The following is a 24,350-nucleotide window of genomic DNA, read 5'->3' on the forward strand; positions in this document are numbered from 1 at the left end:
ACGTAGAATCAGGACAGTACACCCACCAGCTCATGGAGATGTTCTGAGGAACAGATTAGATTACATATAAGAAAATGTTTTGAAAATTACAGTGAACTTTACAAACTTAGAATAATCTTTTACCAAGACTGGTCAATGTGTAATGTTTATCAAAAAGATAATACATCCCATTTTGAGATTATATTGTACTTTGTGGATATTAGTGTCATATTTGTATGTCCGTTTCACATGCACAGACTGAGGAAAAAATTATGGCAGATATATTGACTTCTGGTAAGTAAGACTATTGACACTTTACTAAGCAAAATATTTAGTGCTTGTTCAATGAATTTTTGATTAAAATGAATGTATAGACAGGTACACAAATAATATAAAATATAATTTGGAAAACAAGTAAAGAAAATTTTCATTTCAGAAGATTTAACTGGACATTCTAAGTCAGTATCTGTGATATTGTCCTCCGAAAATAAAGCTCATTTAATAGATTTTTTAAAAAAAGCATTATTTTCTGTTAACAAGGTTATGTTTCTAAAGTCACAACCTTAAATTATTTTAATTTCACTAACAGTATTATTGGATTGAGAAGTCATTTTAGTAAATTATAAACTTTTTAGAGTACTTTTAAATCCATCATCCCTATTAATCCTTACAAAATCCTTTAAGATCGGCAGGGTCCTGTATTACAGGAAAGATAATGAAAGCTTAATTGCTGTGCCTGAAACCACAGTTATTAGTAAAAGTTGAAGCTGAAGTTAAAACTGAGTTTCTGTGGCTCCCAAAAATTACTCTTTCCATAACGTGATGCCAGTCTCTCCGTTAATCAAATGACATGCTTTGAATAGTGTAAAATGCTCACGATAAAGAAAGGTCATAATCATCATATGTCCCAATTTCCTATTAGCCAGTTAGAGATTTTCTGCTAATCACATGAAAATAAGTAACAGAAACCACAGACAATTTTATAGGTAAATACGCTCTTAGAACGAATTTAAGTGAGTAAAAATAATTATTGATGAATACAGTAATATTAAAGAAGAAAAGTTTAAAAAGTAAAAAACATTAAAATATTAAAAATGAAAGAAAAAAGAACATTGGAATTTATAGAATTATGAAAATAAAGCTAAAAAAAGAGAGGAGATTGTTAAAGTCAAAACAGCTCCATAGCCTGTCTATATATATTTATCTATATATATGTAATATGTGTGTATGTATATACAATCAAATACTATCAAGTCCTTTACCCTACTAATAATCAAAAGAAGAGGGAAGAGTAAGAAAAGGAGAGAAGGAAGAGGACAAAAAGGAGAACTAGAAGATATAAAAGAAAGAAAAATACAAGAAAAATTCTGTAATTGAATATTTGCATCTTCAAGCATGCCTGGCACTGTGCTGGAATCGTAACATGAGTTGGCATGTTATCTAATTTCAACTTCACCTATGAGATCAACTCCATTAAAAGGGTAGGCAGTGGAAGCATGGAGGGATGATGAAGATTGCCCAAATTCTCTCAGAGAGTAATTGGTAGTCTGGAATTCAAATCCAGGTCTATCTGGCTAGAGTTCAAGTTCCTTTCACAGGTATGAACATCCTTATTTTATGTTGAAAAGAAGTACACAGAAGCCTGGGAATAAACAGGCCTCAAGAAGACAGTTTTTTTCATCCTATTTTGCGCTCACTTCCATTTCAAAACTTTTTAACATGTACATAGATTGCAGGGAATTTGGACATGTGAAAACAGCCTACTTGGATGAACTTTCAGATTAATTAGTCTTTCTATTGTTCATTCTTTTTCGTTCTTTCCCTTATTAATTCATCCACTATAATTAAATTTATATAAGCAAGTATTTTTAAAATCTGTGACCAGATTGGATGGGTATCCATCTATATTTACTAATTTTGTGATTTTCGGCAAAAAGCAATAACCAGTTTGTACCTCAATTTCCTCATTCCTAATATGGAGATAATTATAAAAGCTACCTCACATGTTTGTAGAGCAGTCTTAGTTCAGAGTAAACACTCAATGAGGTTTAGATTGTAATACACATAATGATAATGAAGCGGCATCATTTGTCTGAGGTAATAGCCTAGGTCCGTTGTCTCACACCAAGGAAATAAGGACGCTGACACAGCAGAGTGAGGTTAAGAGCAGAAGTTTAATAGGCGAAAGAAAGAAAAGCTCTGTTGCTACAGAGAGGGGCCCCAGAGAAAACAGGTTGCCACTTCTGCGGTGAAGTGCAGGTTTTATAGATGAGCTTGAGGAGGCGGTGTTTGATTTACATAGGGCACAAAAGATTGGTCGGACCAGGTGTGCTATTTGCATAGAACGTGAAAATCTGGCCACCCATACTCTAATCTTTTTATGCAGATGAGTTCTCTACCTGGCTGACGCCATGTTGCCTACTGCTTTTACTGTACATGTGGTGACAAAGAAAAGGGAAGATGTACCCTCCATGTTGAACATACCTGGCCCCCAGGTAGCCTTAATCTATTGAAACAAATACTGACATTCCCCCGCGCAAGCTTCCAGCTTGCTTATCTATGTCTGCAGCTCGATTTTTCAGGATGCTCCTCGTTAGAAAAGAAATAATTTGGAGGCTGCTTTTTATTAAAAGGGAAACCTTGCCAAGGACTCTTTTACTCTCCTTATCTGCCTAAATAATTTCTTTCTAGCTCTTGTATCAGTAATGATAGCAGTTATAATGCTTTTTCTGTAAGAATTCAAATATGCCAAAAATATGACATATTGATTCACACAGCCACTTGAAAAATATATAGAATACAGAATTATAATCATAATGATTAGCTTCAAATTAGCCTAATGGGAATAGAGGGAATTATTCCTTAGTTTTTAGTGGAATTTCACATTCAACATTTTTCTTTTAACTTTAAAAAAGGAAAAGAAAGTAAATATGATTATTGACTTTGAGGCATTTCCAACCTAATTCCTTATTATATAAACTGAATTTTTCTAAAATTTCATCTTTATAATATTCAAGTAAAGTTTTTCCAGGTAAACAATATTTTTAAAGAAGTACAGCACTTTGAAATTCAAATGAAATAAAATTTCATTTATTTTTCTATATATTAATTTCAAACCTATATAGCTCTTAGTTAAAAAAGATAATTACAGTTTTAAGTAAAAATAAATGATTGAATACATGATAAATATAACCTCAAAATACTGAAATATACCAAAGAAATTTAATGTATTTATTACAAATTAGACATAACTGTAAAATAATAGAAGTTTTAGATCAAGAAGATAAATTAATGATATGAAAATAAAGTAAATGAATTAGAAAATCTACACATATGAATTAATATTTCTCTAGGGAGAGAAATTCTTATACCCTAAAAAAAGAACACATATTCTTTTGATGTTCTCATGGATCAGTCACAAAGAATGACTGCTTCCTATATCACAAAGAAAGTTTAAAATAATTTCAGACTCAGTATCATACATAGTCACTTATCTGACTACAAGACAGTTAAGTAAAATATTTACAAAAAAAAGTTAAGCTATATTTGAAACTAAATTAATACATATCTAAATATCACACAGATTAATATGAAGAATCTCAATGAAAATTACATAACAGAACTGAATGACATCAAAGCACCTTTTATAAAATTTTGATAAAGTTACATAAAGGTAAGCTTAGAGGTCTAAAATATATATTCTCAAATATAAACAGTAAGCATTTACTTGAGAAGCTGGAAAAAGTACAACAGAGAAAATCTAATGACCTAATGAGATCTCATTTGTGACCACATTATGTGTGAGTTATCCACTGACAGACAAAGAGGATACTTATGTGCATGAAACATTTTTGGAGAAAATATGGAACTGAAGGACAAAACGAAACACCCTTTTAAATGGAGAAATAGACCACATTAGTAGGGTTCAAGACTATATTATAAAACTATCAATTCAATTTCTAAATTGATTGAATCAATTTCTAAATTCAAAACTTCAGAAAATTCTTCAATGAAATGTGAGTGGAGAACAATACCTAGGCTTTCAACAGAAACCCTACAGAAGCTTCAGTAAACTAGATTCTTCCAACAAAACTGTTTTAAAAAAGTTTTGAAACATTAAATTAAACTACATTACAGAAAAAAAAAAGTCCCAGCCCTTCTAAAATTAAACCAAGTAAATACATTTAACAATGTAATATTCACATTATACAGTATTCAGTTAAAAATTACTAGGCAGGAAAAAGCAACCCATAACCAGGAGAGGGATCCATTATTAGAAACACACATATAAATACAAATGGATATAATTAGCAGACAAGAACTTTTAATATAGCTATTAAAATATGTTAATGGGGAAAGAAATATAAATATTACTGGAAACTACAAACAATTAAAATAAACTTCTAAAGCTAAAACCCATAATAGCTGATGTCAGAATGCTACTGGATGCAATTAAGAGCAAATTAGACACTGGAGAAGAAAAAAATCAGCACTTAAAGAACGGGCAATAGAAATGATCTGAACTGAAGCATAGAGACAAAACAGGCTGATAAAACAATAAAGATTCTCAGTGACCTGTGAGATCAATTCACATAGTATATCATAAGTGTATCATATCATATCATAGTATATAATAAATTACAGAACTGGGGCAGAGGAGGGCAGAAAAAATATTTGAGGAAATAATGTCCAAATATTTCTATTTTAAAAATATAAATCTATAGATTCAAGAATCTCGAAGAAATCTAAGCAGATAAGTGCACACGCATGCATACACACTATCATTATTTTCACTTCTGTACCCACAATAATTTCTGCATAACACACACACACACACACAACTATACCAAGGCATATCATAATCAATTACTTGCATAATCAAGGCAAGTCAGTGATAAAGATAAACATTTTACCTGTTCTGGGGATGACAGAAAAGAAAATATTCTGGCTACTGTTCAGAAACAGTGCAAACCAACTGAAAATAGAATGATACATTCAAAGTGTTGAAAGCATTTCCTCAAACTGACCAAAAGCAATTATGAAAAAAGCTGGGGCTAATATTATGCTCAAACATTGAAGGTTTTCACCCTAACATCAAGAAAAAAGCAAGGATGCGTGCTCTCACAACTTGTATTCAACATTCTACTGGTGTTTCTAGCCATTACAATAAAGCAAGAAAAAGAAATTAGTGGAATATATTGTGTAAAGAACGAAATAAAACTGTTTATGTGAGTAAAGAAAAATATATCATGTATGAGAAAAATCTTAAGAAATCTACAAAAAAAGCTACTAGATATAACAAGTAACTTTAAAAAAAGAGTCACAAGATATAAGGTCAAAATACAAAAATCTATTTCTACACACTAGTAAGGAACAACTGGAATATTACAGTTAAAAATACCATTAACAATAGCATCCAGGGGGAAAGGAGAGCATCAGGATAAATAACTAATGCATGAGGGGCTTACTACCTAGGTGATGGGTTGATTGGTGCAGCAAACCACCATGGCATACACTTACCTATGTTACAAACCTGCATGTCCTCAGGATATCCCAGAACTTTAAATTAAATTAAATTAAACTTTAAAAATAGCATCCACCAAATGAAAAGCTTAAGATACATTTAACAAAATATGTGCACAATCAATATACTTAAAAGCCACTAAACATTAATGACGGGAATTAAGATTAAAATAAATTTCTCTAAAATTCATTTTCATAAACTCAAGACTCAATATTGTTAAGATGTTAATTCTCTTCATATTGATTTATGCATTCGGTGAAATCTCAATAAAAATTCCATAGGGCTTTTTTAAAGAAATTGATGAACTAGTTTTATAGTTTATGTGGTGCAAAAGACCTATAGTGACTAAACAATTTAAAATAGAACAAAGTTGAAAGATTTACACTATAGTTCTGTAGATTCATTTAGAGAAAAAAATGTCCAAAAATAAACTTGCATACAGATGGTAAAGTGGTTTTCAACTAAGATGATAAGATAATTCAGCAGGGAACATATAGTCTTTCCAAAAATAGTATTGGAACAACTAGATGTCTATATGAAAAATCATGAATCTTCACCTTTACACCAATACACACAAAGATTAAATTGAAATGGATCTCAGACCTAAATGTAAAGGCTAAAACTATAAAACTTATGGGGATAAGAGTAAGAAAAATTCTTCATGAACTTTCAATAAGCAAAGATTTCTTAGAATATAAACCAAAATAAAACATCAAGGAAAAACTTGATAAATTGTCCTTTATCAAAGTATAACTTCTTGCTCTTCAAAAGATGCTGTTAAGAAAATAAGGCCAGGTATGGTGTCTCATGCCTATAATCCCAGCACTTTGGGAGGCCAAGGTGAGAGGGTCAATTGAGCCCAGGAATTCGAGACCAGCATAGGCAACACAGGGAAACCCCATCTCTACAAAAATTTAAAAATCAAGTAGGTGTGATGGCACATGCCTGTGGTCCCAGCTACTGGGGAGGCTGAGGTGGGAGGATTGCTTCTTGAGCCCAGGAGGTCAAGGCTACAGTGAACTGTGATCATGCCATTGCACTCCAGCCTGAACAACTGAGACTCTGTCTCTAAATAAATAAATAAATAAATAAATAAATAAATAAATAAAATGAAAAGTCAAGCCACAGACTGGAAGAATAGGAGGAAATATTCACAATACATGTAATAGGATACAAGTCCTGGTACTTATATCCAGGATATATGTATATTTACAAAGTATAACACACACACACACACACACACACACACACACCCCTATAGACAATATGTCAAATGATATTTAGCACGAATATAAAAGATGTTCAATACCATTAGTTATCAAGGAAATACAAATTAAAATCATGAGATACCATTACACACCCAATGGGATGATTAAAATTAAAATTACCAAAATATCAGGTCATCTTGGTAAGGATTTGGAGCTGGAACTGGAAGTGTAAAATGGTACAATCCATTTGGAAAACAGTTTGGCAGTTTCTCATAAAGTTAAACATGCTACCATTATTACCATACTACCCAACATTACCACTCCTAGTCATGTATCTAAGAGAAATTAAAATATACTTTCAGAAAAGAAGTTGTATTAACGTTCTTAGTAGCTTTATTCACAATGGACAAAAATAGAGGGTCCAAATGGCAATCAACAGGAGTGGATAACCAAGTTGTGGTCTATTTGAGCAATGAAATACAAATTGGCAATAAAATAGGAATAAACTGCTAATACACACACGAGCAGGGAGAATTCTGTAAAACAAACACTGAGTGAAAGAAGACAGATACAAAAGAGTACCTACTCTACGAATCCATTCTATGAAGTTCTGGAATAGTTCAAACTGACCTATAGTGATAGAAATTGAATAAATGATGACTACTTGGGGTATGGTATAAGTGGGGAATTGACTTTAATCGATCAAAGGGAACATTTTGGGAATGATGAAAGTGTTCTCTATCTTGAATGGAGTGCTGTTTACACAGGCATATTCATGTGTAAAATGCCTTAACTTGTATACATATAATGACTGCATTTTATTTTACATATGTTATAAACCAATACAATTTACTGAACAGAAAGATAATGAAAAATAGTTTTGAGATATTTATATGCCATTTATATAATGTTTTAAAAATACAACAGGTAGTACATTTTTTTGTGGATGCATCCATGTTAGTACAGACATAAAATCATGGGAATGAATGGGAATGTAAAAATTCACATCAGAATCCTGGTTTCCCCTGGCAAGGGAGGGATGCAGGTATGGAGACAGATTGTGATGGAATCAGATTGGTATACATGAGGACTTCCAGTGCATTTGTAAATTTTTGTTTTAAAATTTGAAGCCTATCTGTCAACATTGTCAGATTGGCTAAAATTAAGTAATGAGTTAAATATTTATTATCTTATGCTTTATAATTTTTGTTTGATGCATTTTATAATTAAAAAACACAGGTAATTTTAAACTTTAATAATTTATTAAAATAAATGACATAAAGTGTTTATGGATGATTTTCACAATAATAATTCAAGCTCTCCTGCTTGAATGAGTACAACACTGAGAAAAATATTTACTTACTTTTGTTGTATGCTTTCTCCATCCCAAAGCACTAACAATCAGTCTTTTAAACATTAAAAATAAAACTTGATATGCTCCAAGTTCTTCCCAAAGAATTCATTATGCTCCTATTCACTTAGTATTTATAACCCCGTGAACTGCCATGAAAAATATGATGAATTCACTTGCTGGACTCTGCCACTGGAACACAGAGTTAGTTTCATCAATCTGAGTGTACTACATTCAGAAAGTTGGTAAATAGTAATAGGATGAGCACTGACTCCTGGGCTATTAAATCAGAAGTTTTACCTACTTATGTGTTAAAGATTATACTTAAAATTGTGATATGAATAACTGTGATACACATAAAATTGTTATAATTTTATTTACTGTAATTAATAATAATAACCTTATTTATTGAATCATTACCACTTGCCAGGCACTCTTCTAAGGACTTTACAAATATTAATTCATTAACCTCGTGACAATTCTTGGATAATAGTACTAGGTGCTATTATCTGCCTTTTACAGATAGGGAAACCAAAGGAAAAAGAGGTTAAATAAACTGCCCTAGATTATACATTAAGTAAATAAAAGAGCCTAGACTTGAACACAGGAAGTCTGGCTTCAGAGCCTGTAGTGTTTGCCACCATATCCTTCTATGTTACATGGAGACCACTAGATATATGATAATATCTCTAATCTTATTTATGTGGACGTAGAAATACACATTAACTCTATGCCCTCTCTCAAGAAGACAAGCTTCTGGATAGTATCTATAATAGCTATTTTATGCAAATTAAGTTATTCATGTCACATAGTCAGTGATAGTGTCAGCCTTTTTATTTGGGTATCTAGTACTATATTCTTTCTCTTATTCACTACCTCATCCCATATACATTCGGTCCAAACCAAATTGTATGGCTTGTTTGCTCCAGCTCTACACTTTGTTGCCAGATTTAAATCTAAAGCTCTGAAACTCTGAGATTCAAATCTCAAACTCAGCTCTGATCATTTCACTGATCTGTTCAGTAGCCCTTCATTGACTATTGAATTGAACTCACGTTTTAAAAATACCTTTCCACAGTATTCCTTTCTTTTTCTAGAACTAAACCAAATTAGAATATTTGCTGCTTACTAAAACACATCCCACATGTTCCCAAATGTCATGCTTTGGCTCCTACATTTCCCTCGATAACTAATACCTTTCTTAGAACTGAAGACATTTTTGCAGGTTCTTATCCACTGGCATTCTCCATTTACTAGATTGTCAACTACTTGTGAACAAGGACTAAGTTATTCTCCATTTTATCCATGTAACACTTAGATAACATCTTACTCATGACAGAAACTCAAACAAACATGTTCAATTGACAATTTGCCTTAGTAGAAGTAAAATAATGTCCGTATGATAGTGTATTTTCTTACCAATTCACGCATGCTAAAATATCTTTGCAGTCAGGGAACAAACAAACACTTCTAGATCAAAGACAAATGAAGGTGAAAGAGCAGGGAAAACTGGCATACAGTGATTAATGTATCATTTGCTCAGGATTATCAGTTATCCAGAATGTAACTAGGAACTTGATAGTGTGTAAAGAGCCTTTAAACAACTGAAGCCAACAAAAAAGAATTCTGTATAATTGGGCAACTTATTAAAAAGTAGTTCATCGACAGTCTTTTTTTCTTACATTATAAATACTTCAACAAACTTGGTTTTCCAGATCATGGCAATCCAGAAACAGCAAAATTGATGGCTTATATCCTTATTTTGTGCGTGTGCACGCACACACACACCTACCAATTAATAACGCATATACCTTCAAAAACTAAAAATTTGGAACCATTTATTGAAATCCAACATATATCAATAGCCACTGGATATAATAAAAATAAATAGTACAACATCAGCCTCTGCATCTTTAAGAAAACATTTTTTTCTCTTTCAATTACATTATGTTTACTGTTTAAGGAGACAGAAATGGGTTTGACATATTCTTTAAAAGATCTCACCAAAACTTATTAGACTGAAAAGGTAGGGTAAGACAGTTTCAGAAGAAAGCTGGAACAAGATATCCCACAGGGCTGAAGCAGGTGGTAGAGATGCAGAGGCAGATCTGGATTCAGTTGCCAACGTGCACATGCATGGAGGCGGACACTAGGTCCAGAGAGTACAGTAATGAGCAACAGGTGGTGAACCCAGCTAGGACACATGAGAGTAGACTAGCAAGAGGTAGCATATCATAACAGGCAGGTGAAGCAAGGCTAAAGAGAATCCAGGAACTGGCACTATGTAGGTCCAAGTGGCAGGGAAGCAGGCCAGCAGGGAGCAAGATGCTACTTGCCAGCTAGACTCAGTGGTGGCTCGCTTCCTTAGGGTGATATGTAAAGTAGAAACCCAGATGGGTTTCAATGACCCCTCATATCCTGCATATGAATATATATATATATATATATATATATATATATATATATACACACACACACACACATACACACACACATATATACACATACACACACATATATATATAAATATCATTTACAGTGCCTAAGAGTACTAAATAAATGGAAACTCAGTGAGTATATGAATGAATTTTTCAATGTTTTAAGTAATTTAGGGTACTAAAGAGATTTTAGAAGCAATCATCATCAAAATCAGGTACCAAAAATGTATTACCACTAATCTAACCAAAGCAGTAATAAAGTAAACAAAAATAACAGAAGTCAAAGTTCCCACTATTTGATACAAAAATGTTGCATATCTAGAAGATACAGACACATAGATTAAAAAAGATATATAAGTAATACGAAATTCTCTAATGCAGGTGACTGCAAAATAAATATACAAAAATCATAAGCAGTCAATTAACGTGAGTGAAAGATAAAATGGGAAAAATTAGTTCACTGACAATGTGCAAACTATTATAAAATATTGAGAGGCTAAGCCGGGCGCGGTGGCTCAAGCCTGTAATCCCAGCACTTTGGGAGGCCGAGACAGGAGGATCACAAGGTCAGGAGATCGAGACCATCCTGGCTAATACGGTGAAACCCCGTCTCTACTAAAGAATACAAAAAAAAACTAGCCGGGCGACGAGGCGGGCGCCTGTAGTCCCAGCTACTTGGGAGGCGGAGGCAGGAGAATGGCGTGAACCTGTGAGGTGGAGCTTGCAGTGAGCTGAGATCCGGCCACCGCACTCCAGCCTGGGCGACAGAGCCAGACTCCGTCTCAAAAAAAAAAAAAAAAAAATATTGAGAGGCTAAACTTATGGTGCATTTCTAAAGAAAATGATAAAATAAGGAAATGCAAAATATGATTTTTTTTAAGTAAGAGAAGCCTATTATAAAGAACATCATTCTTCTCCAGTTACTTCATAGGTTTAGTATGCCAGTTTAAAAGTCTTAATAGCATTTAATTGTTTCAATTTGGAAAAAAAAAAAACATGTTAAGTTCATCTGGAAGAATAAATGAGAAATGGGTTTCAAAATTCAGAAAATAAAAATGATGAAAAGAGAACTGCTCTTTCATGTATTAAAATGGTTTATTATCTGAACAAGTTAAAATTATATTATTGAGATAAGAAGCAACCAAGACCTCAGTGAAACACACAGGTATTTCTAACACAGTCTGTGTTATAAGATTTTAATAGTAAGGAAATATCACCCACCAATGGAAAAAAAACATAAGTTATCAAGTAGATGATGGTAGGGAACTAAATGATGGTAGGCAAGGAAAATAATGGAATCATGTAAGATATAACCTCATCACCAGTAACCAAAATGGATTACGGAGAAAATTAATCTTAGTATGTCCCAAGGCCTTGTTTCCCTTTAAAGTCCATAAATAATTTCATCCTTCTCAGCATAATTAATGTCCAATGAATCCTCCAACCCCAATGGTAGACATTTACATTTTTTCTCCACAATTTGTAAGAATTCAAAGAAGTGTATCAAGAAACTAAACTTAAAGTTTAGGTCAATAGACTACTTTGAGTAGTCTTACTTCCTGGTACAACAAATTTAATAAAAGTAGCCTATAATATAATATGTTATAATTAGGAAGGACTTGTTAAAATAAAATAAAATGAAGACCAGGTTTGAAAAAATTCTAAGCAGACAAACCCAGTTAGGCTTGAAAGTAACCTTCATCTTGCTTGGACTGCAAACATAAGCAAAACGAGTTGGGCCATTTATTGTAAATGCCAGAATCATTAAAAAAAAATTAAGTTCAACAAATCAAAAGCTGCCAGCAATGGAACAGACGAAATAGAGCAACTATATAAGTGCAACTACTCAAATATTTTCAATTTCTTGCTTCCACATTCACGCTGTAAAAGCCTTCCACTTGGATTTCTTCAGTAGAGCTCAAGACGTCCTTCAATTTGGTGTTTCCCCAATTTATGTATCACTGTTTGCCCAAATAAACTCTAAAATTTGTATATTGTCTCAGTTTATCTTTTAACAGACCTCATTTGTTTAACTGAATTTCCCAGGCAATTGAAGCTTATTATGGGGCGCAAGTTACCTGGTTTCCTGCTCCAACATCCTCATCTCTATATTTTGGAAGCAACTCAGTCTAACCAGAAAGCTCAGCTTCACTCTGGAAAGAACTTAGTCCTTATCAAGGACAATATTATATTCCTTCAGTATTCTTAGATCAACATAAGAGAATCTTGCTGTAAATGTAGCGCATGCCTTGTTTCCCAGTCCTAGAAACTCAGATTCAGTCTCATTCACCAGACGCACTTCTTCTACTTGTGCCTACATTACTGACTTTATTTTATTGTCTCAAACATTTATTTTATCATGACAAAATACAAAATTATTATACAATTTGTGCAAATGACAGAAAAATCTAAAAAGTAAAATGATATTATACTGCATTAAACTCTAGTACCTAAGGGTAACTCTTATTAACAATTTGGAGTGATGTTTCCAATCCTTTTTTTTCTAGTCATGGTCACTAAAAGAAATGCAAGATTTCATGAAGATAATTGGGGGATTTATGGCATTGGTTAGAAGTATGACCATTTTGCTTTTAAGGTCTGGGCTTGAATTAAATGAAATTTATAAGAAACAATTAAATAAGTGAATCTATTCAAAAATTGGCTAAGTTAACTTAGTTGAAAGAAATGGCTTGTTTTGCTGAGCTTTTCATGATTATGAGTTCTTTTCTAAGACAATGAATTGCTATTTTTAAAAATATGTTGCATCAGTCTTTTTTTTTCAATTTCCTTAATTTGTTTTTGAAATAGTACTTCATTTGTTATGGGAAACTATAAAGAAATATGTTACCTACTTACTTTAATGGAGTGTATGCATACTGACTACAATCTAACTCTACCAAACAGGAACTCATTACTTGATTTTTAAACAATATGCCACATTATCTAGCAGTAGACATTATAGTGATATAGAATACTTTGTACTTTAGTTCTCATAGTGTATCAAGGTAGGTGATTATACACCAAGAAAAGGTCCCTGTGTTAACTTCTAAAGCAAATAAAATTACAATTTGAGAGATGTTTATGCGAATTTAATTCCAATAAAGAATTATTTATAAAACAACAATATGTGAGGCCAACTGATTTATCCTAGCATTTCTTTTCTGTATGTTTGTTTTCACTTTAAATGCACAATATGAAGATTTGGGGCTGATATTAACTCTCTTAGGGATATTGTGAACAAAGAGTCAATACATCTGAAGAACTTTAAATAATAACTGGCTCACAGTTAGTACTCAATACATACTGGTGTTTGTCATCTCTATCATCGTAAGAGAATTTGGATTTTACAGTAATTGAATTAAAGTTTTATTTCTTCTTGACACTGTATTCTAGAACCCATGTTTTAAAGTAGAACTTTATGAAAGAAAAGGAGTTGTATTACATACAGTGGCCAAAGTGATTTATAATTTAAATTATACTTATTTCTACTAATGTAAAATCATTTAACTGCATATTTGAAGGTAAATGTATGCCTTCTAAAAGACAAGATTCATTCCCATTTGAAATAAAAATAATTTTAGATCGGAAATCTCATTAATCTTCCTTTCACATCATATGTTAGAATTAGAGAAGGGTTTTTAATCACTTGCTAGCTTTTCTTTTATCTAACTTAACTGTATCTGTCAATCACTGAAAATAAAATAGGTGTTGGGCATTGTGCTAGGCCAAAAGTTCTCAGCTATGGCTGCAAATTTTAATCATTTTCCATTTCCCAGGTTATTCTATTGTGCATCCAGGTTTAAGAACCATTAGGCTGGACACATTTAATCTCATCGGAATCTCTACTAGCATTTACAGAAACATTCTGGCTCGGTTGGGCTGCAGTGGATCTTGGGAATCCAAATTTTAACAAGTTCCCCTAGGGTTTCTGATACAATTGATCATAGGATTATTACTTAATAAAGCTTGAGTCCTGATTATGTCAATCACACTATATAGGCTAATGTGATCATTTCACAGGCCTGTCATAAATGAGTTACCCAGTATGTAACACTTAAGATACCATTTTTTAAAAATGAAGATGTACAGGACTAAAAAGGGTTTTACAAAATTATTTTAAGGTAAACTAAAATATTTTTATTACCACAAATCAATGGCTTTGTAAAGAAAAAATGTGAAGGACACAAAAAGAAGAGGTAAGGATTAGTTTTCCATGTGGGATTCCATACTGTTCTGACTACCTTCAGGTGAAGAGTGAGCAAAGGTAAATAACCACATGTCTTGAGACCCTCACACTTATGAGGCCAGCTAGATGAAATAATGACTTATTGACACAGAGACCAAGGACATTAAAGTTGCCCAGGTACTCAGGAGCAACGTGACTAGGAACAAGTAGCCCACCACTGCTTTTAAAATACACAGTCAATAAATAATCACACTCATCTATATAACCAAAGCATGAAGGTCTGACTGGTATACTAAAATTTGGTTGTGATAGCTAGACTTGTGTCTAAAGCTTAGCAATTTTAGCTACAGAAAAAAAGTCTTGTTACAAAATGTATTTTTAGTCGAGAACTTCTGGTCCCATAGAGGTTTCAGGAACTTCTACCAAAACAAAAGTTTTGGCGGAACTACTTTCAAAGAGAGTAAATGAGCATTTTGTCTTGCACTTGCACTGATTTAAATATGCATCTTTTGGGCAAAACACCAATAAAATTTAAGCAAATAACCAAATAGAGATAAAAATGTAAAATTCTAAGAATAAAAAATGCCATTTCAAGACATTCTCATAGATGATGGAAGATTTTGACAATTATTACTTTCACTCATTCACTCACAAAAAATTACATAGTGTCTATTTTAGAACAGATAGTCTTCTGCAATCTATATTGAGTATTGCATATTTTCTGCCCTATGTAATCGGTGATATGAACAATAAGCACTATAAGGCAATGTGATAAGTGCTAGGATATATGTAAGCATAAAATCAGATACTATCATCAATACAAGCTATGAAAAGTGAATATAGTTTGGTGATCCACACTCCACAAATAGTCTCCTCATGAATATTTCCTTACAGACTGAATTTTGAAATAGAAGAACGTAGGAAACATCAGGAACTTCCAAGCTTTCTGTGACTTATGTGCTAACTTTTCTATCAAATTTTATTCCCAAAGAAGCAAATCATTAAAAAGGAGATGTACTTTACCCTAAAGCCTTCTGTGTCAACCCAGTATTTTAAGCATTTTAAATAATTCCAGAGTATTCATTTATTTTGAAAACCCTGTGATTTTTTTTTAAAGAGTTGATTTTGATAGAAGTCTAGTGGTCAATTCTGAACTCAGAATGGCTTCACAATCCCACTTTCCCCCTTATAGCTTTTCCCTCTCTCCCACACCCTCTCCCTCTTCCTCCTTCTTTCTTCTCTTCTCTTCTTCTCTTCTCTTCTTCTCTCATTCTGTTTCTATCTTTCTCCATTATTTGTCTTTAATAAACTATTCAAAGTCCCAGAGCTTTATAAAGGTCTTGCTCTGCACTTCTGAAGGTACATCTAAATTACTGCACCCTCAGAAAAATTTCATGCTAATCTTATAAGATTTTATAAGATCGTACTTCACTTTTCCCTGTGTCTGAGGTTATTGCTATGATGATGTACTTATAAAACTCTTTAAGTAACTTACCACTGCCAAAAATAGTATTACAATATTATCATATATCCAAAAGCTGATTTTAATAATCACTTTGATCTTCGAAAGATAACTTATTCCATTGAGAAGTCTGGGATTTTCTTCAAAGTCGGAAAAAAATAAGCTTTTTGGTGAATTGACATGGATAAGATTAAAGAAAAATTTCTGCTATTAGAGATTTAGAAACTATTTAGAATACCAAATCCTCAAAGAAGTAAAAATAAAGTATGGAAACATAAGAAGTCTAAGTATTTTAGAATCATATACTTAAGATTAAAGAATTAATATCTGGAAAAGACTTCTTTCTTTTTAAAAAGCGGCATACGTTCTTAGTGCTACTGCATCATTACATAATTCAAAATCTAAAAGACTAAAGCACATTAATGAATCTGAACAAATGGTAAAAGAATATCGAAACAATCAAGCATCACTTATTACACATATCATTTTTAAACATAGCAACCGCAAAACAATTGCTGTCTTTTGGCAAGCCTCAAATATAAATGTTTCCAGGAACAGCACAACAGACTGGTAAAGTGCAAAGCAGCTCTTGATTCTTGCATTCTTTCTTTGTGATGTGATATTTCTCACTAACCCCAAACAAAATTGACACAAGAAAAGAGCGTATTGTGCCATGGAGAAATCATACCACTGCATGGTCCAACTTTATTTTATTACAAAACAAATACGAGACACATCTGCAGCCATTCCTTATATTATTAAGTTTTAGGCCCTTTAATCCTCAAAATGAGGGTGCTTTTCGATCACAAATAAAAATTTGTAAAGTTGAACATATTTCACAAAGGAATAAATAGTCATTATCTGTTGCCTGTGATCTGTTAGTGCTTCTAGTCATGACTGTGAAATGAGTGTACTCACACATGTGTGCATGCACGCCTACTAATAGAAAAAAAAATATTTTCTGTAAGCAACTTATAACCAGGAATCTACTGGATTTACTCAGGTCAGGTATGTGAAAAGATTCAGGTTAGGAAAGGAGGCATTGGCATGGATTTATTGCTGTCATGACCATTAAGTCTTGATAGAAAGAACTAATTGATTTTGCTCTTTTCACTTAAGAGGTCGAGCCGAAGTTCCCTTTTATGAGACTGGGTAATGGAACAAGTGGCGAACTGAACTAAGGACTTGGTGACATATATTAGAACTCTGGTGTTATTTGGTTCTCTGAACACAGAAGGAATGTCCAACAAAGAACCATATCAGAAAAGTATGTAAAATCTTAAATTGCTACAACAGCTGAGCGAAGAGAATAGTTTTATTGAAAGAAAATTAATGAATAAGTGTCAAAATGGACAGTTGGTGTCAATTCCTAGAGGATTTGCAAGTGAGAAGTGGAGTTGAGGAAACCACGTTAATCAGCTCCTGTTTGCATGACAAGAACGTCGTACCTCACCAAATATCCATCATAGGAGTCATGCTTGTCACAGTTCACATTAAAGTTTTTCACAGAAAAGAATGCTTTACTATGGGCCATGGAAGTACCTTGTTTTATTGATCTTCAACAGCATATGATCATCTATTTTCTTGGAAACAAATTTAGAAAGGAATTCTACCCTCAGCTTATGTGGTAATTCTTGGACCAAACTGTGCCCATCATTTCGAGAAAGAAAAGACCCTTTTGAGCCTAAGCTAACTTATTTCTAAGTGAGTTTAAAATATGTTAACAAAGCAAGATGTTTTGTTTTAGCCTCTTTCAGTAGTAATCCCATTTAAAACAAATTCTCTCTATTCTGTCAACTAATAAATAAGTAGTAGTAAGTTTTTTTTAATTTTTGATTATTAAATCTCACTAAAAGCATAATTACAAATTGAAAATTTCAAGTATATTCTCTCTTTATCTTAGGAATACTTTATATGAAAGGTATTTCTTAATAAAGACTTTCTTTATAAATGTCTTATATAAAATAATTTGTTAAACTTCAATATAATTTATATTAATAAACAAAATATAGCAAAAATAATTATATTGAAATGTAATTTGTTTCAGCATATCTAATTAATAGGAGACTAAGAAAATAAAATTGTTCTTCTAAAAGATCCTAAATGCCTTTTTCTGTGTCTTCCTATGTAGAAATAGATAAGATCAGTATTTGTTTTCATTTTTCTCTTTATCTCTATCAACCACATTTACATTTAGCCTTCTCACTAGTTAGACACCTCAATAATTTCAAGTGAGCATAATATCCTCAAAACATGTGATGTTCAATTGGAAAAGACTCTCCTATCAATAAGAGTTAGATATGGCTAGTTGTTCAGAGGATCTGTATATTGGTTCTAGTCGCCTTCTACCTGCTAAGATCCCTACTCTCAACCCTAGTCCTTGTAACTACTATAAGTGGAGCAGACTAATTGGGAAAAAGAGAAGGACAGGACATAAGAGTGTTGTGCAACTTAGCATTTGGAAAATGTGGTCTCTCCACATTTACCCTATAATAGTGCACTAAATTATTCCATCTTTTTCCTTTTGCTTCTCACTATGTGTTTTAAAATAATGAATCAGACCATGTGTTTTGAGTATCTTCATTGAACATCTATTTTGTGACCTCTGAGACAGGCTGTCTGTACATGGTAGTGTACATGGAAAATATCACTGTGTCATTATTTGCTAATGGAACAATATGTAGGTCCAAATCTCAGCCATCAGCTACCAACATGCCTCTTTTGGACATGTGACTCAAAACAAAACAAAACAAAACAAAACAGAACCAAAAAAACAGAAGTTACCCTGAAGTTTCCCAAATAAACACTCAAAGCTCCTCTAAGGTAGGTAGGCTCCTAGAAGACTATTCTTTTGGTCACTGTAAGGAGATTCTGAAGAAAAGCTTCTTTTTAATTATATGAATCACTGCCATATGAACCAGGTTTAAGTACATAGCATGCAATATTGGGCAAACAGATTAACTTATCTTTGCTTTGCTTTCTGTATTTTTAAAATGAAATCAATTATATTATATACTTGGTAAAACATTGCGAAGATGTAATGAGATCATTTACTTAAAGTACTTCAACATATAAGGGCCTGCAACTTATTTTTTTTCAGAGTTGAGTAATGGCTACAATTTTACAAAATAAATATATATATATAACTACTTTTTATTCTTTTCTTTTTAAAAGCATCCATCATTTTTAAGCTACAAAAGCAGCTTAAATCTTGTAATAGCTTATATTGAAATATAAGAAAGTGAAAAAAATATATTTAAATGGTTTAACAAAAAGACCATACTAATACTGTAAAATTACACAGCCGGTCTTTTCTAATATGACAACACTCAGCCCGAATCATATAAAATCAGGGAAGATAAAATTTAATATGATTAATTTTATATGACCAGTCACATGTTGAACTTGTAATGCATATACTTTTAAAAGCTCCAGATTATACGCAATTTAAACACATTATAACTTTTGATCACTCACTAACCTAAAAACTAACACGTATTATCCACAGATAAAAATGTCTGGACTTTCAAAAAAAGCATGAGATGTGTATGTATATCTGATTAAACAACTTTTTTCTTCCAAACTGGTAGGGAAACTTTATGGAATAAATGTGTTTGTACAGTGGTGGCTATTTGTCACGGTAGACCCTGACACAGGCTTTAAAACACCAAACATTTTGGGCAATATGTCATAACCAGCCAGTTGGAGGGCAGTAACAAAATACTTGGCTAACCATACTATACTAGAGACATTTGTTTATCTTAGCAAGCTGGTAACACCAAGCACCACTACAACTGGGGTCATCTGAATATCATGATTCATTGCGTTTTTAAAAGAATTAAACATCATAGGAAAATCATTCCATATATTTTGGATTTTGAACACTTAAAATATTGTATTAGCATCATAAAAATGTTTATATAATATTTTCATTTAAAAAGGTGATATGTATGTTATATTATATTGTACTTATATTTAAATAAAAAGTAACATAAAATTTACATTGTATGATATGACTTATGTAAAATTTTGTTCATATAGAAAACAAAAAAGGAGGGTTTGACTTATTGAAGTAACAAGGAATGGATGATTTTTTTCCTTCAATCATAGCTGAAATAATACTAATTTGTATTGAATGTTGTTTATGTGCTAGATACTGTATATTGGATTTTATTGACATTGTTTAAACCCTTAAAACAATGTTAAAAAGAAATGTTATTTCCATTTTATAGACTAATTAATTAAAGCTTGGAAAAGTTATAAAACATGTCCAATGTCAAACAATTAGCAAGTAGTAGAGCTGGGCCTAGAACTTTGTCTAACATGAAACCCCATATTTATAATTACAGTAATTTTTTAAATAAAAAACCTATACTTTGTATATCCTGCACTCTGTACATAGTTCTTATTTATGAATAGATGTAGGTCAGTTTCTATGGACTTTTTCTGGGAAACAGAGTGACAAACTCATTCTGACTTGACCAGGATTTCCCCAGTTTTAGCACTGAAAATCTAGCCTCCTGGGTACCCGCTTAGTCCTAAGCAAACCTATGCCAGTTGGCCCCTCACCAGGAAGGAATACTTAACCTGGAAAACATTCTAATGGTTTCCAAATTTTAACCTTAAATTCAGAAATCTGAATAAAATAGGGGGGAGGGAGGTGCAGAATTACGAAGAAGGCTTCACTTTTTGCATTGAGGAATATGTGTTTCTCGGGGAGAAAAACATTCATTGTCACCTTCCCTGGAAATTACGCCTGAGAATTAAGAAATGAACAACAGCCTTCTTAAGTGTCGTTTTGCAGCTAGTACATGACTGAATACAGATTTTTGGAATCAGGAGTGAGAGCAAAGAGCAAAAATGTGTTTCTTGAACTATCTAAAGAGCAGCCTCGTTGGTTCCCCCTTCGCTTGTTCTAGACTCATTTCCTTCGTGCTGTTTTTAAAAGGGTGCTCCATGGTGGGCCTGGAAACTGAAGCCCTTCCTAATCTAGGTCCATCCCCATTTCTACGCGTAACTTCTCACCGCCACTTACTGGAGATTGCAGAAGATTCGTCTTTAATATCTTTCCTCTTCCTCTGCTTAGTTTATGCCCCTCCCCCAGGTCCTCAGAAGTGACTCAAATGTTCTGTAGGTCTAAGTGCTAAACTATTTTTTACCACAGCGTTTGGGAATCTCTGGGCACAAACTGTCTGCCGATTAGGTAAATTACAGATGCAGGAGCTCATGTTACTCATTTAGCTGCCACAAATTGAAAGCACTAATCTGCCTCTTCTGAGTTTTGCCTTTCAGTCAGCGGGCTCCTCCTTTACCTTCTATTCTTTATGGCTACTCTCTGTCCTTGCTGGGTGACCCTTCGCCCTGAGGGCTAGCCTGCCTTCTGTTCACTCTCTTTCTCTCCTGTCTCTCTTCTCTCTCTCCTTTCTTCTATCCCCTTTTCTTTCTTCTACTTTTCATAGTTGAAAGAGTATAATCATCATCCATCTGGCCCTCAGTTCTGCTTTTTCAGCTATGGCTGAAACTGCTTTCTTTGAATCTGATTATGTAGCCAAATCCCCCAGCGATCACCCACACAAATCTCTTCCCTAGTCTCTGACGGTCATCTGTGTCTCTGTGTCTATTTCTTCCTTGAGCTTCTTCTGACTGTCACCATCATCCTGATACTTTCCAAAGGCTTTTCAAAAAGCTTGAACTTTGTTCGCTAGAAATACCACCACAATACCTCAGGAACTTCTGTTCCCAAACCATCCTTTTCTCAAGCTTCCTGTTCAGGAGTGACTTTATTGTTACACACTCTTAGAGAACTACATTCCTTTCTTTCCTAACTCGGTTATTGATTTGTGTGACTTTTAATTAGCATCTTTGTCCCCCAGTAAACTGGAAATTTAATGAGGGTATAAATACATTAAGCTCTGTTACTAGAGTGACTAGTTTCAGTATTTTCACTTTGATTAACATAAATCCCCAAATTTATCAGAAACATCTTTCTCAACAAATCTAGGTTTTTTTTTTCAACGAATTCACTATGATTCTTTCCATCAGAGGCCTTACAAATTGAGTAGGAGAATTAATATTTGTTGAGTGCATATTCCATGCCATGGGCTCAACATATATCATTTAATTTAGTGTGAAAAGAAAGCTATGATATGTGTAATGTATATGCTTTTTTATCTCTAATAAAACTGTGGCTAGAAACACATACTTAAGAATGGCTAGAACACAGATTCTGTCTTTCCCCAAAGGTCTCTTCTTTTTCTACCATATACGCAACCCTTCCAAAGGCTCATAGCTAAAATTCACTGACGTGGACTAGCCTATAATACCTTCCTTCCCACTTCTTTCCACAGAAAAGAATTGGCCAGGCCTTTTTTTTTTTTTTTTTTCTTTTTTTAGATGACGGAAAAAATCATTTGCAAATGAATAAGCACGAAGTAAGAACAACAGGGTGGTAAACTACATGAAAATTTCCCATTCTATCACTAACCTAGTTTCAGATTTTATGAAGAATGACGTCTAGTTCCCTTGGAGTGATTTTATTAATGGTAATATTATTATTCCCCTATTATCACTTACTTTTTCCATAGTTTAAAAAATATTTGGACTATTTAAAGCTTGGAGGATTGCAGTTTATATAAACCTGACTTGACCACTTGTCAAGGTCTGTGTCTCCAAGTTCTACTGAGAAGTAATATAATTGCAATTACAGGCATCTCATATTTTGTAAACAGTTTGAGTTCCAAGAGTTCACTAGTTAAAAGTTTGCAATCAGTGCGTATTTTCCCATTGACCTAATCTAATAAAGGGTGGTTATTTCCCAAGCTGGCATTTCCTTGTTTTCTCCTCCAACCTCCTGCCCTCAACCCCCAAAACAACAACAAAAAAGGGGAAAAAACCTGTTTAAACCAAGGTGAACACTCACACTAATTTTGCTGGTCTGAGGTCTACAGCATGTTGGAAAAGGGGATTTATAAATTAATAAGGAACAATTCAACAGGTGAAGGTTGACTTTACACCTTGCCTAAGAAGTTGCTCTTGATCTGCACCCCAAAGCTTTATGTACTTTAAAAAAAAGTAATTATCTTTCTACATTTCTAAACTGGCTCTTTCTCCAGTGGACACATGAATGAAAGAAACAGAAAAAGAAAAAGGCGAGCTTTCATATTTTTTAGCAGGTGCATGATGTGCAGGCTCTCTAATACCTATCTGATACCACTTAAAATCAGTGGCGAGTCTAAGAATGGTAATGTCTTAAACATTATTTCTTTACCCAGGCTTCAAAATTGCTTAGTAGTGATATTTTTCTTCTCTCATTTTTCTCTGAACATACTAATTCCAATAATAAAAGTACTTTCAGAGAAGATGCTACATTTTTGAGGTGGGTTTCATGTTTTTGAAAACTTAATTTTTATAACATCCTGTGAATATGGACATCTTTGTCATGATACCAATGTTATGAATGAAGCAGCTGAGGATTTGAGATAGTAGGGTTCATTAAATCCTCACGGGCCCCAAAAGACTATACTCTAGGCCTTCCCCATCCCAATTCCAAGGCTATTTCTCCCATTTGGTCTGTTGTTAATTTAACTCACTTCTTTAGATTCAGACCCCATGAGAAGAGATAATTTTTTTAATGCTTTATCCTTAGCACCCAGGACACTATCTGGCACTTAGTAGGTACCCAATAAATGCTGAAAAAAAAATTAGTCATTTTTATCTTAATGATCTTAATGATTTTTATCGTAATAATCTTAGTTAACTTTTCACATTGTCTTCACATTTTGTGAAGACAACATAAAATGTGGTTGAGACACAAGCTAATTTTCTATAATAGATGTTAGATTGTACCCTGAGTTGCTGAAACTTTCAATCTGCAGTTTTAATTGCTGACTTGAGCAACCAAGAAACTGGTGAAAATAGAAAAAAAAAAGGTCACAGAAGAAGTATTGGCCTCTTGTAACTTTCTCTCTGCTTCCTACCATTCCAAAAATCTAAGAATATTTCTTAAACTTGACAAAGAATAAAAACAGCCAAAAATATCAAACCTTAACATCCCAGTCTGTGGCTCAATAAAAAGTGTGAAGAATCATCTTCTAGAATAGGCCACTTGATTAATAATTTCTAAATTACCTGACTGTTGATTTCCTGCATTATCTTCACTCTATTCATTTTCTAAAATAAAGTCATAAAGAACACAACTTATAA

The sequence above is a fragment of the Rhinopithecus roxellana genome, chromosome 10, assembly GCF_007565055.1.
Source record: "Rhinopithecus roxellana isolate Shanxi Qingling chromosome 10, ASM756505v1, whole genome shotgun sequence".
Lineage (NCBI taxonomy): Eukaryota > Metazoa > Chordata > Mammalia > Primates > Cercopithecidae > Rhinopithecus > Rhinopithecus roxellana.